General features: G+C 46.9%; 1 long non-coding RNA gene across 2 annotated transcripts; it reads left to right on the forward strand.

Moving 5' to 3' along the window:
• Positions 1-430: 430 nt before the first annotated feature.
• LOC139359734 (uncharacterized) lies at positions 431-20,093 on the forward strand. Of its 2 annotated transcripts, XR_011616102.1 has the most exons (3): positions 443-513; positions 2,607-2,731; positions 19,847-20,093. It is a non-coding gene; the product is annotated as an uncharacterized lncRNA (long non-coding RNA). The 2 variants fall into 2 exon arrangements; XR_011616101.1 differs by lacking the exon at positions 2,607-2,731 and having other exon boundaries at positions 431-513.
• The last annotated feature ends 7,548 nt before the right edge of the window (positions 20,094-27,641 follow it).

Here is a 27,641-nt window from a genome sequence, read left to right on the forward strand (position 1 = left end):
TTGGCACCTGGGCTGAGAAAGTCGGGAAGAGAGATAGGCAAGGGAGGGAGACTTCTCACTCTCTACACTACTCAAATATTACTTCTTGTTGTTTTTATTTTTTTATGGAGTTTTGCTTTGTCACCCAAGTTGGAGTGTAGTGGCGCGATCTCGGCTCCTCTGCAAACTCTGCCTCCCAGGTTCAAGTGATTCTCCTGCCTCAGTCTCCCAAGTAGCTGGGATTACAGGCAAGCACTACCACGCCTGGCTAATTTGACCACAGCTTCTTTCACCCCCACTTTTACAGGTGAGGAGGCAAAGACTCAGAGAGAGTGGTGAAGGGACTTGTAAACGGCAGAGCTAAGACTGAGCCCAGGCTTCCTGGAACCCTGAGTAAGACATAGAATTGGCAGAGAATTCTAGAACCTAAAAGGCCACATGCACCAAGATGGTGGATGTCTCCATGGCAACCTGCGTTGACAAATGACAGAGGGGCACTTTGGTACCATGCCGTCCTCCAGGACAATAGTACAGGTGTGGAGAGAGGTGGGAGTCCCGGGAGGGACTTGGGCTTGGGCTTGAGTTTGGCCTAGCTCAACGATGGCTCACATAGAAATGAACTTGAGGCCGGGCGCGGTGGCTCAAGCCTGTAATCCCAGCACTTTGGGAGGCCGAGACGGGTGGATCACGAGGTCAGGAGATCGAGACCATCCTGGCTAACACGGTGAAACCCCGTCTCTACTAAAAAATACAAAAAACTAGCCGGGCGAGGTGGCGGGCACCTGTAGTCCTAGCTACTCGGGAGGCTGAGGCAGGAGAATGGCGTGAACCCAGCAGGCGGAGCTTGCAGTGAGCTGAGATCCGGCCACTGCACTCCAGCCTGGGCGACAGAGCGAGACTCCGTCTCAAAAAAAAAAAAAAAAAATGAACTTGAGTCTGGCACGGTGGCTTACGCCTGCAACCCCAGCAATTTGGGAGGCTGAGGCAGGGGGATCACCTGAGGTTAGGAGTTCAAGACCATCCTGGCTAACATGGCAAAACCCTGTCTCTACTAAAAATACAAAAACTAGCTGGGCGTGGTGGCACACGCCTATAGTCCCAGCTACTGAGGAGGCTGAGGTAGAAGAATCGCTTGAACCCAGGAGGTGGAGGTTGCAGTGAGCCGAGGTTGTGCCACTGTACTCTAGCCTGGGCAACAGAGCAAGACTCCGTCTCACAAGAAAAGAAAGAGAGAGAGACAGAGAGAGGAGGAAGGAAGGGAGGGAGGAGGGAGGGAGGGAGGGAAGGAAGGAAGGAAGGAAGGAAAGGAAGGAAGGAACTTGAATTCTAGAAATCTAAGGAAGTGATGTGCTGGCACAATTGAGTTTGTAGTCTATATATAGTAGGAACTGGGCACAGGAATCAGACTGCCAGGTTGATATAACTAACCTAGGGCTGCCTGAAAGGCACAGTGACTCACATCTGTAATGCCAGTGCTTTGGGGGCCGAGGCTGGAGCATCGCTTGAGGCCAGGAGTTCAAGGCAGGTCTGGGCAATATAGTGGCCACTGCACTCCAGCCTGAATGACAGAGTAAGACCCTGTCTCTGAAAAAAAAATCCACCATAGTGGGAGTATTTATACAAGAGCCATCAGCAGATACTACAAACCCTGGCTTTATTTGTTGATTGTCCAGGTTTGAGAAAGTGATAGAGAGATTTTCTTTTTTTTTTTTTTTTTGGACAGAGTCTCGCTCTATTGCCCAGGCTGGAGTGCAATGCCAGTATCTCGGCTCACAGCAACCACTACCTCCTGGGTTCCAGTGATTCTCCTGCCTCAGCCTCCCACGTAGCTGGGATTACAAGCATGTGCTGCCATACCAACTAATTTTTTGAAAAGACAGGGTTTCACCATGTTGACCAGGCTGGTCTTGAACTCCTGACCTCAGGTGATCCACACGCCTTGGCCTCCCAAAGTGCTGGGATAACAGGAGGGAGCCACCGCGCCCGGCCTGAGAGAATGTTAATAAGACAGGGCAAACTCAAAAGTGTATCGTATCTGTAGCCATTCCATTGTGAATAGTACAACAAATTCAGAAAAATCTTGCAATATTCAAGATCCAATTCAACAAACATGTTGCTCACAAATGAGCAAAATTCGCTGAATGCAGTGGCTCACACCTGTAATCCCAGCACTTTGGGAGGCCAAGGCGGGTGAATCCCTTGAGCCCAGGAGTTCAAGACCAGTCTAGACAACATGGCAAAACCCTGTCTCTGAAAAAGAATACAAAAATTAGCTGGACATGGTGGTGCGTGCCTGTAGTCTGAGTTACTCTTTAGACTGAGGTGGGAGGATCACTTGAGCCCAGGAGGTTGAGGCTGCAGTGAGCCGAAATTATGCCACTGCACTCCTGGCGACAGATCAAGACCGTGTCTCAGAAAGAAAAAAAAAAAAAAAGAAAAAGCAATGTTCCAATATACACTATCATTGTTTCGTTTCACTTTCGTCTCACTTGTTAATATCAGCCAAATTTATCCAAACTATACCTGGAAGGCTGGTTTTACACATTTACTAGCACACCACAGGTGGTGTGGCTTTTTGTAGGCCAATAATCCTAAATTAAAATCTTTGCTTTTCCGCTTATTTGCAGGGCAACCTTAAAAGATTCCCTGTGTCGGCCGGGCGCGGTGGCTCAAGCCTGTAATCCCAGCACTTTGGGAGGCCGAGACGGGCGGATCACGAGGTCAGGAGATCGAGACCATCCTGGCTGACACGGTGAAACCCCGTCTCTACTAAAAAATACAAAAAAAACTAGCCGGGCGAGGTGGCTGGCGCCTGTAGTCCCAGCTACTCGGGAGGCTGAGGCAGGAGAATGGCGTGAACCCGGGAGGCGGAGCTTGCAGTGAGCCAAGATCACGCCACTGCACTCTAGCCTGGGCGGCAGAGTGAGACTCTGTCTCAAAAAAAAAAAAAAAAAAAAAAAAAAAAGATTCCCTGTGTTTTCTGAACGATATATTTTCCTTCATTGTAAAATAGGGTCTATAATACTGACCTCATATAATTAATCATAGCCTTAATGTATTCTACTATATGCCAACTATAGGCTAAGTGTACTAAGCATTATATAGATACTGCCTATAGTATATAGTAGCTGGGACTACAGGCGTGAGCCACTGCACCTGACTTCATAATTATACTTTCAAAAAAAACCTCAGTTGGCCGGGCGCAGTGGCTCACGCCAGTAATCCCAGCACTTTGGGAGGCCAAGGCGGGTGGATCACCTGAGGTTGGGAGTTTGAGACCAGCCTGACCAACACGGAGAAACCCCATCTCTACTAAAAATACAAAATTAGTCGGGTGTGGTGGTGTGCACCTGTAGTCTCAGCTACTTGGGAGGCTGAGGCAGGAGAATTGCTTGAACCTGGGAGGTGGAGGCTGCAGTGAGCCGAGGTGGCACTGCTGCACTCCAGCCTGGGCAACAGAATGAGACCCTGTCTCAACAAAACAAAACCAAAACAACAACAGCAACAACAAAAACATTTCTCCAAAAAGTCCTTTGGGTCCAGGGGCTCCACGGTTTTCTTTTTATCTTCCAAATGAACTTTAGCAAACGAAACAAGCTGTTCTGCATCATACTTTACTTAATTATACAGCCTGGATATGATTGCATAGAATGTGCTTTAGACTTTTGAAAACAAAAGCTCAAAAGATTATTTCTGTGTGATACAGGATCCCTTGCTACACCTCTCCCCAGAGGCAATGAATGTTTGAATTCAGAGACAGGAAGAGGAGATACAGAGAGAATACTCAGCAGATGGAAAATCCCTGAACACATTACCTATAGAAATACATCAACAATAATCCCATCTTCCTTATTCACTCTTTGGTCATATCTTCAAAAAAATGCCTTTCAATTTAATAATTATTTTTTGTTGTTGAGACGGGGTCTCTCTCTGTTGCTCAGGCTGGAGTGCAGTGGTGTGATCACAGCTCACTGCAGCCTCGACCTTCTAGGCTCAAGCTATCCTCCCACCTCAGCCTCCTGAGTAGCTGGGGATATAGGCATGTCCCACCATGCCCAACTAATCTTTTGTATTTTTTTGTAGAGATGGGGTTTCGCCATGTTGCCCAGGCTGGTCTCAAACTCCTAGACTCAAATGACCTGCCCGCCTTGGCCTCCCAAAGTCTTATGATTACAGGGGTGAGCCACAGCCCAGTAATTCCTTTTTTTTTGGTTTTTTTTTTTTGAGGTGGAGTCTCACTCTGTCGCCCAGGCTGTAGTGCAGTGGAACGATCTCTGCTCACTGCAGCCTCCATCTCCCAGGTTCAAGCGATTCTCCTGCCTCAGCCTGCCGAATAGCTGGGATTACAGGCACACACCACCATACTTGGCTAATTTTTGTATTTTTTTAGTAGAGACAGGGTCTCTCTATGTTGGCCAGGCTGGTCTTGAACTCCTGACCTCAAATGATCCGCCTGCCTCAGCCTCCCAAATTGCTGGGATTACAGGCATGAGCCACAGCGACCAGCCTAGTAATTCTTAAGAGTGATAACACACTACTTATGGAAGAGCAAAAAATGCATTTAGACAAATATAGTCACACGTCGCTTAAGGGAGAAAGGAGGCCTTAGGCAATTTTGTCATTGGGGGAGCATCATAGAGTGCACTTGCACAAACCTAGATGGTCTAGCCTACTACACAGCTAGGCTATAGGTCTAGCCTATTGCTCCCAGGTTACAAACCTGTACCGCATGTTACTGTGCTGACAGGCAATTGTAATGCAATGGGAAGTAGTTGAGTATGTAAACATAGCTACACATAGAAAAGGTGAAGCAAAAACTTGGTATTATTATTTATTTATTATTAATTATTATTATTATTTTGAGATGGAGTCTCACTCTGTCACCCAGGCTGCAGTACAATGATGCACTCTTGGCTCACTGCAGCCTCCGCCTCCCAGATTCAACCGATTCTCCTGCCTTAGCCTCCCAAGTAGCTGGGATTACAGGCATAAACCACCAAGCCTGGCCAAAACCTGATATTATAATTGTTTTTTGAGACAGAGTCTCGCTCTCTCGCCCAGGCTGGGGTGCAGTGGCGCGATCTCAGCTCACTGCAAGCTCCGCCTCCCGGGTTCACGCCATTCTCCTGCCTCAGCCTCACGAGTAGCTGGGACTACAGGCGCCCGCCACCGCGCCCGGCTAATTTTTTGTATTTTTAGTAGAGACAGGGTTTCACTGTGTTAGCCAGGATGGTCTCGATCTCCTGACCTCGTGATCCGCCCGTCTCAGCCTCCCAAAGTCCTGGGATTACAGGCGTGAGCCACCGTGCCTGGCCTGATATTATAATCTTACAGGACCACTGTTGTATTTGCAGTCTGTTGTTGATTGAAACGTCCTTATGTGGCACATGACTGCAGTCACACATATTGCTGAAAAATTCCTTCTTTTGTCTCATAGAATTAGGGCATGCCAAAAACCGTGGCCCTTCAGGATTTCTTATGATTCAGGAATCATAAGAAAACAGCAGTTTGTCCATCTCCAATTTCCCAGAGCCTCAAGGAATTCACTTTCTTTCCTTAACGGCTGAGATTGTAGTGAGGACGCTGCAAACTGAGTTCTAGAAACTCCTGTTCTTTCCACTCCCCCCTATACTCAGCCCCCTCCCTCCTTGTCTTGTCAGCTTCTGACAGGTTTCAGCAAGAATCCAAAGTTCAAAAAGTTACGTTCCGGGAGCTAAATGCCAGGGAACCTTGAGTAATCTTTCTTTGCATAATACAGTACTTAGGGTTACTCTTCAAATGCCAAATGCTTTTCCACCTTTCTGTCTCAATTCTGATAGAGAAGTGGATACTGAGAAATACTACTTTGCCGAAAGAAAAACAGCAGTTCAAATGTCATGGGAATCCATTCGAAATTCAAATTTCAGCCTCATCCTTGGGCAAGAGTAGAGAGGGGTGGAGACTGTGGCGAACTGGGGTTGCATGCCCTTTCTAAAGAAGCGGCTCCTATTGAATTCTGGCTGCTTGTTGCCAGGGGAGGTGTGGGCACAGTGTTGCCACATCTTAGAAAAAAAAATTTTTTTTTGAGAAGGAGTCTTGCTTTGTCACCCCAGGCTGGAGTGCAGCGGCACGATCTCGGCTCACTGCAACCTCTGTCTCCCGGGTTCAACCGATTCTCCTGCCATGGCCTCCTGAGTAGCTAAGATTATAGGGGCCTGCCACCACACCCAGCTAATCTTTTTTTTTTTTTTTTTTTTGAGATGGAGTCTCGCTCTGTCACCCAGGCTGGAGTGCAGTGGCACGATCTTGGCTCACTGCAAGCTCCGCCTCCCAGGCCCAGCTAATTTTATGAGTAGTTTTTTGTAGAGACAGAGTTTCACCATGTTGACCAGGCTGGTGTCGAACTCCTGACCTCAAGTGATCCACCCTCCTCAACCTCCCAAAGTGCTGGGATTAGAGACATGAGCCACTATGCCTGGCCAGAAATTTTCATTTGTCTTTCTATTAATTTTTTTAAATAGACGGGGTCTTGCTATGTTGCCCAGGCTGATCTCAAACTCCTGAGCTCAAGTGATCTTCCTGCCTCTGCCTCCCAAAGTGCTGGGATTACAGGCATCAGCCACCAGCCCCACCCATTTTAGGAATTTTCTTTTTTTTTTTTTTTTTTTTTGAGACGGAGTCTCGCGCTGTCGCCCGGGCTGGAGTGCAGTGGCCGGATCTCAGCTCACTGCAAGCTCCGCCTCCCGGGTTTACGCCATTCTCCTCCTCAGCCTCCCGAGTAGCTGGGACTACAGGCACACACCACCTCGCCCGGCTATTTTTTTGTATTTTTTTTAGTAGAGACGGGGTTTCACTGTGTTAGCCAGGATGGTCTCGATCTCCTGACCTCGTGATCCGCCCGTCTCGGCCTCCCAAAGTGCTGGGATTACAGGCTTGAGCCACCGCGCCCGGCCAATTTTAGGAATTTTCAAGAGATATTGGAAATCTGTAGTTGATGTTAGTTGAGTTTAAATGGTGGCTCAATTTTTTAAATAAAGCATTTTGCCAGCCAAACAAAAATACATTTCTGGGCTAAATTCTGATTTTCAGACCTTTGGTTTGCAATCCTCTTTCCTTTATTATTATTTTTATTTGTTTATTTATTTATTTATTTATTTATTTTTGAGATGGCGTCTCACTCTGTTGCCCAGCTTGGAGTACAATGGTGCAGTCTCGGCTCACTGCAACCTCCGCCTCCTGGGTTCAAGCGATCCTCCTGCCTCAGCCTCCCAAGTAGCTGTGACAGGCGCCTGCCACCACGCCAGGTTAATTTTTGTATTTTTCTCTTTTTTTTGAGATGGAGTCTCACTCTTGTCCCCCAGGCTGGAGTGCAATGGTGTGATCTTGGCTCGCTGCAACCTCCGCCTCCTGGGTTCAAGCGATTTTCCTGTCTTAGCCTCCCAAGTAGCTGGGATTACAGGCGCCTGCCACCACGCCTGGCTAATTTTTTTGTATTTTTAGTTGAGACGGGGTTTCACCTTGTTGGCAAGGCTGGTTGAGAACTCCTGACCTCAGGTGATCCGCCCGCCTCGGCCTCCCAAAGTGCTGGGATTACAGGCGAGAGCCACCACGCCAGGCCAATTTTTGGATTTTTAGTAGAGACGAGGTTTCACCATGTTGGCCAGGCTGGTCTTGAACTCTGGACCTCAAGTGATCTGCCTGCCTCCGCCTCCCAAAGTGCTGGGATTACAGTCGTGAGCCATCTCGCCTGGCCATAGACTTTTTAAATTTAGGTGTCAGGTTCTATGTTGGGTATTGGGTTGAAGTTCTGAAAAGGGGATAATAGGAAGAGGGTAACATTTGTGCCTAATCAATTGGCCACATCGTCTGTCTACCTAGCTTTATTATTATTATTTGATTTCTATTTTTTTTGAGATGGAGTTTCGCTCTTGTTGCTGAGGCTGAAGTGCAATGGCGTGATCTTGGCTCACCGCAACCTCTGCCTCCCGGGTTCAAGCGATTCTCCTGCCTCAGCCTCCCTAGTAATTGAGATTATAGGCATGTGCCACCACACCTGGCTAATATTGTATTTTTAGTAGAGATGGGGTTTCTCCATGTTGATCAGGCTGGTCTCAAACTCCTAACATAAAGTGATCCGCCCGCCTCGGCCTCCCAAAATGCTGGGATTACAGGCGTGAGCCACTGTGCCCGGCCTTGTCTACCTAGCTTTCTAAGTACTTACCTACCTGTGGGCCTCCCTATCTTTTTCTTTTTCTTTATATGGTAAAACGTTTTTCCTTCTTTTTCTGTGAAAATGAAATTTACGTAACATAAAATTAACAGTTTCAAAGTGAGCAATTCAGTGGCATTTAGTGTGTCATCATGTTGTGCAACCACCACCTCTATCTAGAGACCTCTCTCTCTCTTTTTTTTGAGACAGGATCTGGCTCTGTTGCCCAGGCTCGAATGCAGTGGTGCCACCCTAGCTCACTGCCCCATTCACTTCCTGGGCGCAAGCAATCCTCCTGCCTCAGCCTCCCAGGTGGCTGGGCTCACAGGTGCCTGCCACTATGCCTAAGTTTTAAAATTTCTTGTAGGGATGGGCGTGGTGTCTCACACCTGTAATACCAGCACTTTGGAAGGCCGAGGCAGGTGGATCATCTGAAGTCAGGATTTGGAGACCAACCTGACCAACATGGTGAAACCCCTGTCTCCACTAAAACACAAAAAATATTAGCCAGGTGTGGTGGCGCATGCCTGTAATCCCAGCTATTCAGGAAGCTGAGGGAGGGGAATTGCTTGAACCCAGTAGGCAGAGGTTGTAGTGAGCCATGATTGCACCGCTACATTCTAGGCCTGGGCAACAAAAGCAAAATTCCCTTTCAAAAAATAAAATAAATAAATAATAAAATTACATTTCTTGTGGGAGTGGGGTCTCACTATGTGACCCAGGCTGCTCTCTATCTCCTGGGCTCAAGGGATTCATCTGCCCTGGCCTCCCAACGCACTGGGATGACAGATGTGAGTCATTTTACCTGGCTGAGGTATCTCTTTATCTAGCATTTTACCTAATATTTCTTTTTTTTTTTTTTTTTTTTGAGACAGAGTCTCACTCTGTCGCCCAGGCTGGAGTGCAGTGGTGCAATCTCGGCTCACTGCAAGCTCTGCCTCCCAGGTTCACGCCATTCTCCTGCCTCAGCCTCCCGAGTAGCTGGGACTACAGGTGCCCGCCACCATGCCTGGCTAAATTTTTGTATTTTTAGTAGAGATGGGGTTTCACTGTGTTAGCCAGGATGGTCTCGATCCATTGGATCGAGCCCATGGCATGAGCCACCGTGCCCAGCCTTAGAGATACCTATTTCTAATATCTCTCCAAAACATTTTCATCATCTCAGAAGAAAACTCTTGCTTATTACGCAGGTTCTCCCCATTCCCTCCTCTTCCAAGCCCCTGACAACCACTAATCTGTTTGTTGTTTTTGTTTTTACTTTGAGACAGAGTCTCACTCTGTTGCCCAGGCTGGAGTGTAGTGGCGCCATCTAGGTTCACTACAACCTCTGCCCGCCGCCTCCCCCCAACCCTGGACCCCAATCCCCTGGCCCCCCAGGTTCAAATGATTCTCCTGCCTCAGCTTCCCGAATAGCTGGGATTACAGGCGCCTGCCACCGTGCTTGGCTAATTTTTTGTATTTTTAGTAGAGAGGGGGGTTCCACCATCATGGCCAGGCTGGTCTTGAACTTCTGACCTCGTGATCCACCTGCCTCGGCCTCCGAAAGCGCTGGGATTACAGATGTGAGCCACCGCGCCTGGCCGTGTTTTCTATTTCTATGGATTTGCCTATTTTGAAAATGTCAAATGGAATCACACAATATGTGACCGGTCGTGTCTGGCTACTTCCTGTGACTACAGGCATGCGCCACCGTGCCTGGCTAATTTTTGTATTTTTTAGTAGAGACAGGTTTCGCCATGTTTGGCAGGCTGGTCTTGAGCTCCTGAGCTCAGGTGATCTGCCCGCCTCGGCCTCCCAAAGTGCTGAGATTACAGGCATGAGCCACCGCGCCTGGCAGTAGCTCATTTCTATGTCAGAATAATGTTCCATTGTACAGGTATATCAGAGTTTGTTTATTCATCCATTGATGTACATAAAGATTGTTTCCACTTTTATCCACTATCATGAATACAGCTACTATGAACGTTCATATACAAGGTTTTGTTTGAACACCTATTTTCAATCTTTGGGTATGTACCTAGGAGTGGAATTGCTGGGTCGTATGGTAACTCTATGTTTAACTTTTGGAAGACCTGCCAAACTTTTCCACGGCAGCTGCACCATTTACATTCTCACTAGCAATGCACGAGGGTTCTAAATGTGTCCATATCCTCACCCACACTTGCTATTTTCCATTTTTAAAATTATTACCATTCTAGTGGGTGTGAAGCGGTATCTCATTGTGGTTTAGATTTGCATTTCCCTAATGGCTACTGATGTTGAGCACATTTTCATGTGCTTTGTTGAAGATGTGTGTACTTTCCTTGGAGAAATTCTCTTCAACTGTTGACCATTTTAAAATCAGATCCTTTGTCTTTTGGTTGTTGACTTGTAAGAATTCTTTTTTTTTTTTTTTTTGAGACATCGTCTCGCTCTGTCGCTCAGGCTGGAGGGCAGTGGCCCTATCTTGGTTCACTGCAACAAATACCTCCCGGGTTGAAGCGATTCTCCTGCCTCAGCCTCCCGAGCAGCTGGGATTACAGGTGCATGCCACCACACCCAACTAGTTTTTGTATTTTTAGTAGAGACGGGGTTTCGTCATGTTGGCTAGGCTGGTCTCAAACTCCTGACTTCAAATGATCCACCCACCTTGGCCTCCCAAAGTGTTGGGATTACAGGCGTGAGCCAGTACACCCAACCGATATCTATACTTTCTTCTAAGAGCTTTATGTTTTTGGCTGGGCGTGGAGGCTCACGCCTATAATCCCAGTACTTTGGGAGGCCGAGTCAGGTGGATCACCTGTGGTCAGGAGTTCAAAACCAGCCTGGGCAACATGGTGAAACACTGTCTCTACTAAAAAAACAAAAAACAGCTGGATGTGGTTGTGCATACCCGTAACCCCAGCTGCTCAGGAGGACGAGGCACGAGAATCACATGAACCTGGGAGGCGGAGGTTGCAGTGAGCTGAGATGGTGCCATTGCACTCCAGCCAGGGCGACAGAGCGAAACTCTGTCTCGAGAAAAAACAAAACAAAACAAAAAAGCCCAACAACAAAAAAAGAGCTTTATGTTTTCAATTCTTACGTCTGGGTCATCAATCTTTTTTTTTTTTTTTTTTTTGAGGCAGAGTTTCACCCTTGTTGCCCAGGCTGGAGTGCAATGGTGTGATCTCGGCTCACTGCAATCTCTACCTCCTGAGTTCAAGCGATTCGCCTGCTTCCACCTCCCAGGTAGCTGGGATTACAGGCATGCACCACCATGCCTGGCTAATTTTGTATTTTTAGTAGAGATGGGGGTTTCTCCACGTTGGTCAGGCAGGTCACGAACTCCCAACCTCAGGTGATGTGCCTGCCTCAGCCTCCCAAAGTGCTGGGATTACAGGCGTGAGCTAGTACACCGAGCCGTTAATCCTTTTTTAATTAAGTTTTGCATACGATGTGAAGTAGGGATCCAACATCATTCCTTCGCATGTGGATATTCAGTTTCCCTAACACTGGCCTGTTGGCTTAACTGGTGGTTCCCTCCTTATGTTATAGTGGTGTCTATCTGAACTTGTTAGGTGGAAGTGCCTTTCTTAGAATTGGGATGGGTTCCAGTAACTTCTCTGTGTGCTTTTGTCTTCATCTGGAATGCTTTCTCTCTTACCATCTATATTCCATCCACAGGTCAGAAGTCCGTGTAGGCTGGGCATGGTGATCCATGCCTGTAATCCCAGCACTTTGGGAGGCCAAGGCAGGAAGATCCCTTGAGGCCAGGAGTTTGAGACCAGCCTGAGCAACATGGAGAAACCCCATCTTTACTAAAAATACAAAATTAGCCAGGCATGGTGGTGCATGCCTGTAATCATAGCTACTTGGGGGACTGAGGCAGGAGAATCGCTTGAACCTGGGAGGCGGAGGTTGCCATGACCTGAGATTGCGCCATTGCACTCCAGCCTGGGCAACAAGAGCGAAACTCTGTCACAAAAAAACAAGAAAAACAAAAACAACAAACGAGCTGGGCATGATGGTGGTGGTGGTGGGTACCTGTAGTCCCAGTTACTTGGGAGGCTGAGACACAAAAATCACTTGAACCTGGGAGGCAGAGGTTGTAGTGAGCCGAGACTGCCCCACTGCACTCCAGCCTGGGTGACAGAACAAGGCTCTGTCAAAAAAACAACAAAACAAAACAAAGCAAAAAAACAAAACAAAGCAAAAAAACAAAAAAGGAAGCCAATGCATGGGCTCCTGTGGTGGCCATAGGGTCCAGAATTCTCAGGTCTCAGGGACGACTTCACCAGGGCAGTGTGGAAGGGAAATGTGGGGTTGAAGCCCCCACACAGAGCTCCCACTGGGGCAGTGTCTAGTGGAGCTATGATAAGAGAGCCACCGTCCTCCAGACCCCGGAATGGTAGATCCACGATGCACCACGCACCTGGAAAAGCTGCAGGCACTCAACGCCAGCCCGTGAAAGCAGCAGGGAGGGAGGCTGTATCCTGCAAAGCCACAGGGGCGGAGCTGCCCAAGACCATGGGAACCCACCGCTTACATCAGCATGACCTGGATGTGAGACATGGAATCAAAGGAGATCATTTTGGAGCTTTAAGATTTGATGGGCCCTGTTGGATTTCAGACTTGCATGGGGCCTGTAGCCCCTTCATTTTGGCCAATTTCTCCCATTTGGAATGGGTGTATTTATCCAGTGCCTGTACCCCCATTGTATCTATGAGGTAACTAACTTGCTTTTGATTTTATGGGCTCTTGGACCCTAGGACCTAAAATTCCTTTGGTTTCCCTTCTTGTGGAAGCCTTGTCTTTGGTCTCTGAAGCTAATCCTGGGCTTTAGAGACCAGACAAGTGCCCTCTGGTGGCGAAAGGGAACCTCTGGGATCTCTCAAGTGGGATCTTCTCTTCCCAAATCTGGGTGGAGCAGGGACCTTCCTTCCCTCCCTTCCCTCCCTTCCTCCCTTCCCTCCCTTCCTTCCCTTCCTCCCTTCCTCTCTTTCTCTCTTTCTTTCTTTTCTTTCTTTCGACAGAGTCTCACTCTGTTGCCGAGGCTGCAGTGCAGTGGCGCGATCTCGGCTCACTGCAACTTCTACCTACTGGGTTCAAGCAATTCTCCTGCCTCAGCCTCCCAAGTAGCTGGGACTACAGGTGCCTGCTGCCATGCCCAGCTAATTTTTTGTATTTTAGTAGAGGGGTTTCACTGCGTTGCCCAGGCTGGTCTTGAACTCCTGAGCTCAGGCAATCCACTTGCCTTGGCCTCCTAAAGTGCTAGGATTACAGGTGTGAGGCACCATGCCCAGCCTGGACATTGGTTAGCTGAGACCCGAGTAAATGGAAAGTGCTGCCAGGGTTGAGAACCTCTGCTCATGGAATGTATTGCATTTCCACCGGAAGCTCTGCTCCTGGGCGAGTCTGTCCCGTTGTAGGTCTAGAGGAAATATCTCATTGCAGTCTTCCTCTTCTGAATGTAATTTATTTACATGTCTATTTATAAGTGTATAGATTTGTTTAATTATAAAAAAAGATCAAACATAATTTTAAAAATACAGATTATAGACCAGGCATGGTGGCTCAAACCTGTAATCCCAGCACTTTGGGAGGCTGAAATGGGAGGATCGTTTGAGCCCAGGAGTCCAAGACCAACCTGGCCCACATGGTGAAGCCCCATCTCTACAAAACATACAAAAGTTGGCTGGGCATGGTGGTGCGTGCCTGTAGTTGCAGCTACTCAGGAGGCTGAGGCAGGAGAATCGCTTGAATCTGGGAGGCGGAGGTTGCAGTGAGCCAAGGTCGCACCAGCCTAGGTGACAGAGTGAGCCTCTGTATCAAAAAAAAAAAAAAAAAAAAAAAAGGAACGAAGGAAGGAAGGAAGGAAGGAAATATATAGATTATAACAGGAGATCATATTCCTATTATGTGATTGGTGTATTAGTCTGTTATCACACAGCTATAAAGGAATACCTGAAACTGAGTAATTTATAAGAAAAGACGTTTAACTGGCTCACAGCAGGTTGTACAGAAAGTATGCTCAGGAAACTTAGGATCGTGGCAAAAGGTGAAGGGAAAGGAGGCATGGCTTACATGGCCACACTGCCAGGGCAGGAGGAAGAGAGAAGGGGGAGGTGCTACATCCTTCTTTTTTCTTTTCTTTTCTTTTTTTTTTTTTTGAGATGGAGTCTCACTCTGTCACCCAGGCTGGAGTGCAGTAGCCTGATCTCAGCTCACTGCAACCTCCGCCTCTCGGGTTCAATTTATTCTCCTGCCTCAGCCTCCAAAGTAGCTGGGACTACAGGTGCCAACCATCATGCCTGGCTAATTTTGTATTTTTGGTAGAGACAGGGTTTCACCATCTTGGCCAGGCTGGTCTCGAACTCCTGACCTCAGGTGATCCACCCACCTCGGCATCCCAAAGTGCTGGCATTACAGGTGTGAGCCACTGCACCCAGCTGAGGTGCTACACACTTTTAAACAACCGGATCTTGTGAGAACTTATTCACATCACGAGAACAGCAAGGGGGAAGTTCACCCCGATAATCCAATCACCTCCCACCAGGTCCTTTCTCCAACACTGGGGATTACAATTCCACATGAGATTTGGGCAGGGACACAAATCTAAACCATATGGACGGATAAAGATGAAAAGCTTTGATAATGCAAACTGCAGGGGCAGGAGGAGGGCTATAGGGAAAGGGCCATCCTCATTTTGTGTTAGAGAAAGGCACTGTCACTTGGTACGCTCTTTTTGCAGGGCAATACCTGTCCAAATCCAAAGCTGGACTCTTTTGTGACTCAGTTCATTTCTCACAAGCAATCCTCATCCAGCAGTTGCTTGAGTGTGCCCAAAGTGGTGTCATTTCAAAAAACTGAAAAGAATGTTCAAATCCATCCGTTGGACACTTGATAAATAAATCATGAGACTTCTGCAATGGCTGGATTGTCATGCTGCCTTTATAAAGAATGAGACAGAGAACACCCTGAAATAGAACTGTCTGCCAGATACATCCGGCGGGAATAGCAAGCTGCAGAACCACATGCCTAGAATGATCTAACTTCTATGCTATATACATATGTCATAGAAGTATATGTGTATATCTATATATACACACACACACACATACACATATATATATGCACACACACACACATATATATATATATGTATAGGTTTAAGAGACAGGATCAGCTGGGTGTGGTGGCTCATGCCTGTAATCCCAGCACTTTGGGAAGCCAAGGTGGTTGGATTACTTGAGGTCAGGAGTTCAAGACCAGCCTGACCAACATGGTGAAACCCTGTTTTTACTAAAAATACAAAAATTAGCTGGATATGGTGGCACACACCTGTAATCCCAGCTACTTGGGAGGTTCAGGCCTGAGAATTGCTTGAACCTGGGAGGTGGAGGTTGCAGTGAGCTGAGATTGTGCCACTGCACTCCAGCCTGGACAACAGAGGGAGACTCCGTCTCAAACAAATGAACAAATTAACAACCTACCAAGTACAGATTATTCAAGGTGGCTCATGCCTGTAATCCCAGCACTTTGGGAGGTCAAAGGAGGAGGATTGCTTGAGGCCAAGAGTTCAAGACCAGCCTGGGCAACATTCTGTCTCAAAAAAATAACATTAGGCTGGGTGTGGTGGCTCATACCTGTAATCTGAGGACTTTGGGAGGCCGAGACGGGCAGATCACTTGAGGTCAGGAGTTCGAGACCAGCTTGGCCGACGTGATGAAACTCCGTCTCTGCTGGAAAAAAAATACAAAAATTAACTGGACGTGGTGGCGGGCACTTGTAATCCCAGGTGCTCAGGAGGCTGAGGCAGGAGAATCGCTTGAACTCAGGAGGCCGAGGTTGCATTGAGCCGAGATAGCACCACTGTACTCTAGAACTGGGTGATGGAGTGAGACTGTCTTAAAAAAAAATAAAAAATGATGTGACCATGGTCCTCTAAGAAGTCACAGCCACATTGGGCCAGGAGGCACCTGCTTATTTTTCTTGTGCTGTAATGAGTAGAAAATAAGTAAGTTTCAGTAGCAGTTCCTTATTGAGGCATGAATAAATGAACAGCCAACAACAAGCAAATTCAGTGTGAGTACACATGCTTTAACCTCCAGGGTCAGTGGGTGGATGCTGTATCTGGCCCCAGGAAATTTGCTACCCAAATACCACATCTAGGGTTTTTTCTTAGTTTCCAAGATGTGTACTTGTAAGGTCATGAAATTTTGACTTCTGCTAATTCACTTTTCTGAGCCTCAGTTTCTCTATCTGTAAAACAGAATAACAAGAGTATCTCAATGGAAATGTGATTTTGGGAGGCTGAGGCAGGCTGATCACCTGAGGTCAGGAGTTTGAGACCAGCCTGGTCAACATGGTGAAACCCCGTTTCTATTAAAAATACAAAAAATCAGCAGGCATGGTGGCAGGCGCCTGTAATCCCAGCTACTTGGGAGGCTAAGGCAGGAGAATCGCTTGAACCTGGGAGGTGGAGGTTGCAGTGAGCCGAGATCACGCCATTGCACTCCAGCCTGGGCAACAAGAGTCAAACTCCATCTCAAAAAAAAAAAAAAAAAAGTATATATGCATATACATATATATATATGATTATGAGGATTAACTGAGACAAAGCATGCAAAATGGCTAGCATAGTGCACTCAATACATGTTAATGGGCCAGGCACGGTAGCTCACACCTGTAATCTCAGCACTTTGGGAAGCTGAGGCGGGTGGATCACCTGAGGTCAGGAGTTCAAGGCCAGCCTGGCCAACATGGTGAAATCCCGTCTCTACTAAAAACATAAAATTAGCTGGGCAAGTAGCCGGCACCTCTAACCCCACCTACTCAGGAGGCTGAGGCAGGAGTATCACTTGAACCCAGGAGGTGGAGGTTGCAGTGAGCCAAGATCACACTACTGCACTCCAGCCTGGCGAAAGAGCGAGACTCTATCGAAAAAAAGAAAAGAAAAAAAAATAAAATAAAATAAAAGCAATAAAAACAAAATGTGCCAGGCATGGTAGCTCACACCTGTAATCTCAGCACTCTGAGAGGCTCTGGTGGGAGAATCACTTGAGGCCTGGAGTTCAAGACCAGCCTGAGCAACATAGCAAGACCCCCATTTTCCAAAAAAAAAAGAAAGAAAGAAAGAAAAGAAATAAAGGATAATTAGCCAGTCGGTGCGCACCCATAGTCCTAGCTACTCAGGAGGCTGAAGTGGAAGCATCACTTGAACTCAGTAGCTGGAGGCTGCAGTGGGTTGTGATTGTGCCATTGTAATCCAGTCTGAGTGACAGAATGAGACCTTGCTTCTAAAAACAAATAGGCCGGGCGCGGTGGCTCAAGCCTGTAATCCCAGCACTTTGGGAGGCCGAGATGGGCGGATCACAAGGTCAGGAGATCGAGACCATCCTGGCTAACACGGTGAAACCCCATCTCTACTAAGAAATACAAAAAAATAGCCGGGCGAGGTGGCGGCGCCTGTAGTCCCAGCTACTTGGGAGGCTGAGGCCAGAGAATGGCGTGAACCCGGGAGGCGGAGCTTGCAGTGAGCTGAGATCCGGCCACTGCACTCCAGCCTGGGCTACAGAGCAAGACTCCGTCTCAAAAAAAAAAAAAAAAAAAAAAAAAAAAAAAAAAAAAAGAATGTTCTTCCTTCCTTTATATATCTGCGTGGGCCTTCTTGGTCATCCATTGAGGCTTTGCTTAAGTGCCTCATTTCTAGAAAGCTTCTCCCAATCTATCTGCTTGTATCTCCAGCATCAGTCCCATTCATTCATTCATTCATTCATTCATTCAAATCATCTTTCATTCATCCATTATTTATTTGAGAACCTATCATGTTCTAGGACTTTGCTGAATATAAATAAGAACATGTCCCTCAAAACCTTGCAGCCTTGTTAGGGAGACAGATGCTTAAATAAGTCATTACAATGTAGTGTAATGAGAGCAACAAGCAAGATAACCCAGGGCACTATGAGAGTGGGGAGGAGATCCCCTAAGCTGGCCTGGGGAAATCAAAGAAGGCTTCTTGGAGGAGGTGAAGAGGTCTGGGCTGGATTTTGAAGGAAGAAATAAGATAATGAGTGAAAAGTGGAAAAGCATGAAGAGCAAGATGAAGCTGGAAGGAACAGATTGCTGAGGCAAAGAAGGACAAAGTGAACACAATTCAGCCAAGGAACTGCAGAGTTCAAAGGAAAGGGACAGAACTCTCTCTTTTTTTCCCCCCCTTATTAAAAACCTCTACTTGTGCAGTACATAAATTGTACAAAAAGTCAACCATGCAAAAATCAGGAGATAAAAATCATCTGAGGCGGGTGGATCACCTGAGGTCAGGAGTTCGAGACCAGCCTGGCCAACTTGGTGAAACCCCATCTCTAGTAAAAATGCACAAATTAGCTGGACATGGTGGTGGGCACCTGTAATCCCAGCTACTCGGCAGGCTGAGGTGGAAGAACCCAGTAGACTGAGGTTGCAGTGAGCCGAGATTGCGCCACTGCACTGCAGCCTGGGCAACACAGTGAGACTGTCTCTCAAAAAAAAAAAAAAAAAAAATCTGTGATTCCACTCATGGAGATAAGTGTTCATGTTAGCATGTATCCATTCCAGCATTTTTTCTGTACAATATGGCATTGGATATATGCTTTTCCTATTACCAAAGCAATAGTATATTGTACATAAGATATTGTTTTATTTGCACGCCATCAGATATTCTATGACGGGTCGGCAAACTTTTTCAGTAAAGGCCCAGAAAGTAAATACATGTGGCTTTGCAGGTCACATGTTCTTTGTGGCAGCTACTCAACTCTGCTCTTGTAATGCGAAAACAGTCACAGGCAATACGTAAATGAGTAAGTGTGGCTGTGTTCCAATAAAGTTTATTTACAGTCCCTGAAATTGAAATTTCATATAGTTTTCACATCTTTTGATTTTTTAACCATTTATAAAAAGTAGAAACTATTCTTAGCTCACAGACTGAATAAAAACAGGTGGGGGTGGGGGTTACATTTACCCTGCAGGCGGTAGTTAACCAACTGCGCTGCTACATTTTTTTCTGGCTGCATCGCATTGCATTTCATAAATGCACCATTGTTTACTTAAATCATCCCTTTTTGCCAATATTTGAATGGCTTCAATATTTTGCATTTCTGGAAAGCTGGGACAGAAAGCACCTTTGAGAGCCGGGTGCGGTGGCTAATGCCTGTAATCCCAGCACTTTAGGAGGCTGAGGTGGGAGGATCGCTTGAGCTCAGGAGTTCAAGACCAGCTTGAGCAATATGATGAAACCTGGTCTCTACAACACACACACACACACACACACACACACACACACACATTAGCCGGGTGTGGCGGCACTTGCCTGTAGTCCCAGCTACTTGGGAGGGTGAGGTGGCAGGATAACTTGAGCCCAGGAGGCGGAGGTTGCAGTGAGCTGAGATCATGCCACTGCACTCCAACCTGGGTGACAGAGCCAGACCTTGTCTCAAATACACACACACACACACACATATATATGTATATGTATTTATGGTCCCATATGCCTTTCCAAAGCCTTATTCCTCATTATCAAGAAGCAGAATCTATTTCTTCTGCATCTGAACTTGGTCAGGACCTTGTGACTGCCACAGTGAACAGAATATGGGAGAAATGACTTCCAAGACTAAGTCGTGAAAGGTGATCTGACTTCCACCTGTCTCTCTTTCTTTCCGGATGCTTGACCTTGAAACCCAGCCGCCATGCTGTGACTAAGCCCAAGCCAGCCACACAAAGAGATCCACCTGGAGAGGCACTGAGGCCCCGCCTACAAGGAGCATCCTCTTTCTCACATGGGACCCATGGGAACCTTGAGATGATCCAGCCCCGGGCTTTCCAGCTGAGGTTCCAGACAAAAAGGAGCAGAGACAGGCTGTCAGCATGGATATTCTGTATCTGAATTCCTGACCCATTCAACTGTATCCGTAATAAAGGGTTAATCTAGGCCGGGCGCGGTGGCTCACACCTGTAATTCCAGCACTTTGGGAGGCCGAGGCGGGTGGATCACGAGGTCAGGAGATCGAGACCATCCTGGCTAACATGGTGAAACCCCGTCTCTACTAAAAATACAAAAAAATTAGCCAGGCAAGGTGGCGGGCGCCTGTAGTCCCAGCTACATGGGAAGCTGAGGCAGGAGAATGGCGTGAACCCGGGAGGCGGAGCTTGCAGTGAGCCGAGATCGCGCCACTGCACTCCAGCCTGGGCGACAAAGCGAGACTCCGTCTCAAAAAAAAAAAAAAAAAAAAAAAAAAAAAAAAAAAAGTTGCTCTCTGGCACTGAGTTTTGGGGGTAGTCATAAAAACTGGAGCAGCTTATAAGCCCGAAGTCATAAAAACGGGTGCAGCGAATGAGCGCGGAAGTCAGTGTTTGAACGTAGGCATCCAAGGCTCTTTTCACTACGTTTCCCCACTACCCCACTCTTGCTGTGTGGCGAAACACCAGCATCATCACATTTATCCGCCTCCTCTCCCCCTGCCTGGGACCTCTGACTAATCTCAAGAACACTCATTTTTATTTGGAAAAGAAAAATCAGAATTCAAAGGAAATTGTTCACAGAGCGTGTAAAAGCCTTTCCCAGTGACAGCTGCAGTTCGTTTCACAAAAAAGAGCCACTAGCCCACTTATGGCAGCCCCCCTCCCCACCCCCAACAAGTGAGAAAACCTGAGTCAAACAAAAGTAATGAGAACGTCTGTTCATTTCTACCGTCCATGCTGTTTGCTTATATCACAAAGTCTCCAAGGATGCTAAGCCAGGCCTTGTTTTTTTTTTGTTTTTTTTTTTTTTTTTTTAGACGGGGACTCACTCTGTCGCCCAGGCTGGAGTGTAGTGGAGCCATCTAAGCTCACTGCAGCCTCAAACTCCTGGGGTCAAGCGATCTTCCTGCTTCAGCATCTGGAGTAACTAGGACTACAGGCAGACACCACCACATGTGGCTAATTTTTTATTTTTTGAGACAGAGTCTCGCTCTGTTATGCAGACTGGAGTGCAGTGGTGCAATCTCAGCTAACTGCAACCTTCACCTCCCAGGTTTGAGCAATTCTCCTGCCTCAGCCTCCTATATAGCTGAGATTACAGGTGCCTGCCATCATGCCTGGCTAATGTTTGTATTTTTAGTAGAGATGTGGTTTCAACACGTTGGCCAGGATGGTCTGGAACTCCTGATCTCAAATGAGCCACCCACCTCGGCCTCCCAAAGTGCTGGGATTACAGGCATAAGCTGCCACGCCTGGCCATGCTTTGCTATTTTTTTTTTTTTTTTTTTTTGAGACGGAGTCTCGCTCTGTCACCCAGGCTGGAGTGCAGTGGTGCAATCTCGGCTCACTGCAAGCTCTGCCTCCCGGGTTCATGCCATTCTCCTGCCTCAGCCTCCCGAGTAGCTGGGACTACAGGCACCCACCACTATGCCCGGCTAATTTTTTGTATTTTTAGTAGAGATGGGGTTTCACCGTGTTAGCCAGGATGGTCTTGATCTCCTTACCTCCTGATCCGCCCATTTTGGCCTCCAAAAGTGCTGGGATTACAGGTGTGAGCCACCGCGCTGGGCACTTTGCTAATTTTTCAAAAAAATTTTTTGTAGAGACGGGGGTTTCGTTATGTTGTCTAGGCTGGTCTTGAACTCCTGGGCTCATGGGAGCCTCTACCCTCAGCCTCCTAAGTAGCTGGGACTATATCGGCACAGCCACCATACCCAAGCACTGTCTTTTCTATGCCTACCTTGCCTCCCTCCAAATAACTTTTCAGCCGGCATATACATAAACCCATGTCTTCAGACTTGAGAGCAAAGTTTAGCTGAATGTGAGTCTGTTTTCTTTCCTCTGGGCAAGTGGATCAAATAGGACTCATTGCACGATGGAAAAAACAACAACAACAAAAAACAAAACAAATCAACAACCTCAAACTAAGCTGTTTAAATCACATTTGGCCAGGCACAGGGGCTCACACCTCTAATCCCAGCACTTTGGGAGGCCGAGGCAGGAGGATCTCTTGAGCCTAGGAGGCAGAGGTTGCAGTGAGCCGAGATGGCACCACTGCACTCCAGCCTAGGTGATACTGAGACTCTGTCTCAAAAAAATAAAGTTTAAAAAATATTTAAAACAACAACAAAAAAGTCCTTACGTACACAATGGGGAAGTTCAGATGTTGTTAGACTGTGGATGTGGCTGGATCCAGGAACTCACATAATGATACCATCAAGACTCAGAATCCCTGCATTTCGGCCAGGCTCAGTGGCTCATGCCTGTAATCCGAGCATTTTGGGAGGCCGAGGCAGGTGGATCACTTGAGGTCAGGAGTTCGAGACCAGCCTGGCCTACATGGCGAAACCCTGTCTCTACTAAAATACAAAAATTAACTGGGCATGGTGGCGCATGACTGTAATCCCAGCTACTTGGTAGGCTGAGGCAGGAGAATCACTTAAACCTGGGAGGCAGAGGTGGAGGTTGAAGTGAGCTGAGATTGTGCCACTGCACTCCAGCCTGGGTGACACAGCCAGACTCTGTCTCAAAAAAAAAAAAAAAAAAAAAAAAAGATTCCCTGCATTTCTCAGCTTCATCTTCTCTGTGCTGTCTTCATTTTCTGGCTCCCCTGGCAGCGTCAGGTTCTCCATGTCACCAAACCCAATACAAAGGAGGGCAGAGTGTCTGCCCGAGAGCTCAAAAAGAAGTCAAGCAATGGAATCCTGCTGTCTCTGATTGGCCTGTCTGGAGTCAGGAGCCCTAAACCCATCACCATGGCCTGAGAGATGGAGTTGGCTTCATTTAGGTCAAAGGCTGTAAATTTGGCTACACAAGAAAGTAGTGAAAAAGTGGAAAATCAAGTGTTATCACAAGAAGCAGGAGATGATTTGAGCAGCTGGAACATAAGCAGCCACTACAAGGTGAAATTGGGTGTACTGGCCGGGTGTGGTGGCTCACGCCTGTAATCCCAGCCCTTTGGGAGGCTGAGGCAGGTGGGATCACCTGAGGTCAGGAGTTTGAGACCAACCTGGCCAACATGGTGAAACCTTGTATCCACTGAAAATAAAAAATAAAAAAAATTAGCCGGGTGTGGTGGAGGACGCCTGTAATCCCAGCTACTCGGGAGACTGAGACAGGAGAATCACTTGAACCCGGGAGGCGGAGGTCGCAGTGAACTGAGATTGTGCCATTGCACTCCAGCGTGGCCAACAAGAGTGAGACTCCACCTCAAAATAAATAAATAAATAAATAAATAAATAAATAAATAAATAAATGGAAATTGGGGTGTACTGAGAAAGAAACATTAACTGTCCATGATCCTAACAGGCTCTGACAGACCATTCCCAGAGGACAATATGGAAATAGTCATTATAAACATTACAGGGCCGGGTGCAGTGACTCATGCCTGTAATCCCAGCACTGTGGGAGGCTGAGGCAGGTGGATCACCTGAGGTCAGAAGTTTGAGACCAACCTGGCCAACAGGTGAAACCCCATCTCTACTAAAAATACAAAAATTAGCTGGATGTGGATGTGGCGGCAGGCACCTGTAGTCCCAGCTACTCGGGAGGCTGAGGCAGGAGAATGGCGTGAACCCGGGAGGCGGAGCTTGCAGTGAGCCGAGATCGCGCCACTGCACTCCAGCCTGGGCGGCAGAGCGAGACTCCGTCTCAAAAAAAATAAAAATAAAAATAAAAAAATAAAAATAAAAAACCAAAAAATATTAGAGAAGGTCAGGAGCAGTGGCTGATGCCTATAATCCCAGCACTTTGGGAGGCCAATGCAGGAGGATCACTTGAGGTCAGGAGTTTGAGACCAATCTGAGCAACATAGCTCAGCATGGTGGCATGTATCTGTGGTCCCAACTACTCAGGAGGCTGAGGCAGGAGGATCCCCAGAGCCTAGTGAGTGGAGGCTGCAGTAAGCTGTGATTGTGTCACTGCTCTCCAGCCTGGGCAACACAGTGAGACCCTGTCTCTCTCTCTCTCTCTTTTTTTTTTTTTTTTTTTTGAGATGGAGTTTCACTCGGGTTGCTCAGGCTAGGGTGCAGTGGTGTGATCTTGGCTCACTGCAACCTCCACCTACCAGGTTCAAGCGATTCTCCTGCCTCAGCATCCCAAATAGCTGGGATTACAGGCATGCGCCACCATACCTGGCTACCTTTGTATTTTTAGTAGAGACGGAATTTCTCCATGTTGGCCAGCTAGTATATCAAACTCCTGACCTCAGGTGATCTGCCCGCCTTGGCCTCCCAAAGCACTGGGATTACAGGCATGAGCCACTGCGCCCAGCTTGACCCTGTATCAAAAAAAAAAAAAAAAAAAAAAAGATGCTTGAGAAAATGCCAAGTGCCAAGTGAAATGTCAAATGACACATCTCTTTCCCACCTCCCCCATCAGAGTAGCTGTAAGTGACAGTGCTAACCAGTGTTGGCTAGAGCGTGGGGATTGGTCACACACAGATGATCAAGTGTAAATGGAAGTGTCCTTTTGGAAAGTCAATCTGAAAATATTTCTCAAAGATTCAAATCCTTACTTCTAGAAATCCCTAGAAATCAATGCACGGGTGCCCAAGGATGTATGTGCAAGTGACAATTGACAAAGGATTATTTGTGAAAATGAAACAGTGGAAACCCCCTAACAGTTCCTCTTTGCACTGCAGAATGCCACATAGGACTGTGTCACCATTAAAGGCAGGGAATTATGGACAGACATAAGGTGCTGTCCAAGATGTATTAAATACAAAAAGCAAAGTGCAAAATATGCACAAGGTATGACCCCATTTTTGGAAAAAAGAGAATATTTGAGAGACAATACAATGCAATGGTTGTGAATAGATGCTGCAATCAGGCTGCCTGGGTTTCAATCCCAGCTCTTTTTCTCTGAAAGTGTGTGACTTTGGGGAAGTTACTTTACTTCTCTGGGCCTGAATTTTCTCCTCCATAAAGTAGAGCTAATAATAGAGTTTGCCTCATGGGGTTTTGTGAAGATTAAATAAATGAATTCATGTAAAGTGCTTAGAGCAGTGCCTGATAAGTAGCAAAATGCCCAACTAGTGTTAGCTATTAGCCCTGTGCACATATATACATAAATGGAGTGACAGAGAGAGAGAGAGAGAGAGAGACAGAGAGAGAGAGAGAGACAGAGAGAGAGAGATTGTAAGGATGTGCTCCAAACTGTAGATAGTGGAAGCTGGTGAAAAGGGACTCCACATTTTGTTGAAATCCAGATTGCTAAAATCTTTCACAATAAACATAGATTCATGTATTACTTGGGTGATATTTTTAATACTCTCCACTCCCAAATCCCCAACCATGATGTCAGTTAACATTTTTCCTTCTGTGGAATATTCTCATTCTGTGTGAGACAGGGCGGAGTCTAGCATGTCCACTGTGCAGTTGGAGAAAAGTAAGCTGCTGGATGTTAAGCCATTTGTCCACCTTTAGTCTTATTCTCCCTGGTCAGTCCGGCCCCACACACGGAACTTTGTTTTCCTCCAACTCCACTCCATCCCATCTCTACCACGGGGTTCAGTCCTCAGTTGCCTTTATGACTTTAAAGTGTGTTTTTTCCTTCTTTAGGCTGTGCAAAGAGCTCTCACTCAAAATGTCTCGTGCCTTTCTCTTGCCAACCATAGCAAGTAGACAATAGTATGACTTCACGTTTCAGATGAGGACACTGAGGCACAGAGTTGTGTAGTAGTGTGCCTAGGGTCACACAGCTAATAACCGGCAGAGCTGGGCTTCAAACTCACTTCTTTCTGATGTCAAGGCTTGTGTTCTTTCAAAATTTAATCAGTCATATATGCACACAGTTCTTTCAAAATTTAAATAAGTCAGGTATGCACACAGTTACTGCAGGTGTCCATCCATCCAAGAAAACCTCCTAGCAGGAAGCCCCTGTGAGGCAGGAGCCTCTCTGCTGCCAGTGCTGTGATCTTGCAACAGCCTTGGAGTCTTGCCTCCAGATCTGCTCTCTGGGGAGTGCTGGCCTGGACCTACATCCATGCTTGTGTCTGGGTCAGACTGTCCCAGCCAATAGGGCAGTCTGGAAGGTCAGATAAGAAGGGAGCCAGGGACTATGCTGAGCGCCTGGCTGCTCTGCCAGCAACAAGCTCTAGGAGAGCAAGAGCCGGAGGTCTGAATGAGTCAGCATACTGGGAAGTGGAAATGATGACTCAGCTCTGGGCCCTGATTTGCCTCTTCTTTGTCTAAGAGATGAGTCATCGCCTTTATGCCTTTAATTTTCAGACTTCAAACTCATCCCAGCAATGTAGAGGAAGCTAATGAAGAAAAGCTCCCTGCAGTGTGGGCTGTGCCCCCAGGAGCCCCCGAGTTTAAATTCAGTCTCTGCTACTTACTAATCACAGGATGTTGGCAAATCGCTGAGCCTGCATCCCCCCATCTGTCAAATGGGGGTGCTAAGGCCTACCTGGCAAGATTCCTTCACCTGATCAGTGCCAGGCGCTGGGGAGATGATAGTAAATGACACAGACAAAATTCCTGCCCCCACGAAGCTTACATTCTAGGGAGGAAAAACAACAATGAACAAATCTATATGTATAACATAAGGCCAGCTGGTGGCAAGCATGGTGAAGAAAAATTAAACGGGTGAGGTGTAGAAGTAACAGAAGGTAAGAAGATTGGATGAGAAAGCCCCTCTAGAGTGTCTGGCACAGGGCCTTACACAGGCTAGGGCTTCAGTAAATAAGTACAAATTGTCCTCTTTGTGGTTTAGGAATTAAGGGGCACATGGCTTTTAGGACTGAACAGACCTCCGCTCCCTGGAGAAGATGCAAGGTGGATGATCTCACACTGAGTTCCAGCACTGGGCCAAGGATTCCAGGTCCAGGGCAGTGAGAAAAAAGATGCTCAGCTTATATATATATATTATATATGTATATTATATATATATAATATACAAATATGTGTGCGTGTGTATATATATATAGAACGGGCACATTATATATATAATACACTTATATATAACATATATCATATGTATGCTTATATATAATACGTGTGTGTGTGTGTGTGTGTGTGTATAGAACGAGCACAGTGGCTTATGCATGCCTGCAATCCCAGCCTTTTGGGAGGCTGAAGTGGGAGGATCCCTTGAGACCAGAAGTTGGAGGCCAGCCTAGGCAACATAGGGAGACCCCCCCCCAATCTCTACAAAAATTACAGAAAATTAGCTGGGCATGGTGATGTGTGCCTGTCGTCCCAGCTACTCAGGAGGCTGAGACAGGAGGATCACTCAAGTCCAACAGTTTGAGGTTGCAGTGAGCTATGATGACACCACTGCACTCCAGCCTGGGCAACAGAGGGAGACCCCATCTCCAAAAATAAATAAATAAGTAAATAAATACATTGTTTTTATTGAGGTGAAACTCACGTAACACAAAATCAACCATTGTAAAGTCAACAATGTAATGGCATTTAGTATATTCACAATGCTGTGCAACCACCTATGCCACCTCTATCTAGTTCCAAGACATTTTCGGCACCCAAAAGGAAACTCTGTATCGAGTAAGCAGTCA

Source organism: Macaca nemestrina, chromosome 18 (genome assembly GCF_043159975.1).
Source record: "Macaca nemestrina isolate mMacNem1 chromosome 18, mMacNem.hap1, whole genome shotgun sequence".
NCBI lineage: Eukaryota > Metazoa > Chordata > Mammalia > Primates > Cercopithecidae > Macaca > Macaca nemestrina.